Source organism: Mandrillus leucophaeus, unplaced genomic scaffold (assembly GCF_000951045.1).
Source record: "Mandrillus leucophaeus isolate KB7577 unplaced genomic scaffold, Mleu.le_1.0 Scaffold551, whole genome shotgun sequence".
Taxonomy (NCBI): domain Eukaryota; kingdom Metazoa; phylum Chordata; class Mammalia; order Primates; family Cercopithecidae; genus Mandrillus; species Mandrillus leucophaeus.
Genome location: NW_012105931.1, coordinates 938,421 through 939,064, shown reverse-complemented (window position 1 = coordinate 939,064; position 644 = coordinate 938,421).

Below are 644 nucleotides of genomic sequence, written 5' to 3'. Positions count from 1 at the left end.
CAGTAAGTCAATATGCCGTGTTATGAAAAGGTATAATGCAAAGTGTGTGTGTGTAGGCCGGGCACGGTGGCTCACGCCTATAATCCCAGCACTTTAGGAGGCCAAGGTGGGTGGATCACGAGGTCAGGAGTTCAAGGCCAGCCTGATCAACCTGGTGAAACCCCGTCTCTACTAGAAATACAAAAATTAGCCAGGCGCGGTGGTGGGCGCTTGTAATCCCAGCTACTCAGGAGGCTGAGGCAGGAGAATCGCTTGAACCCAGGAGGCGGAGGTTGCAGTGAGCCGAGATCAAGCCACTGCACTCCAGCCTGGGGGAGAGTGAGACTGTCTCTGGGGGGAAAAAAAAGTGTGTAATGCATAGGGGATACGGATACTGGAAGGAGGCACACCAAAGTGTTGAAACTCAAAATTCAAAGGACCGATGGTCCTCATCATGGCCAGCACATCAGTTGTTTCTGGTTAGTATCCACTCTGCATGGTTAGCGCTGGTGTCTTATCAATGCAATATTTTTACTTATTACAGGCCCTAAACATCAGAGTCCTAAGCTTCCGTTTTGCAGATGAGAAGCAGGCCAAGAGCGAGAGAGTGGCCGGGCGCAGTGGCTCAAGCCTGTAATCCCAGCACTTTGGGAGGCCGAGACGGG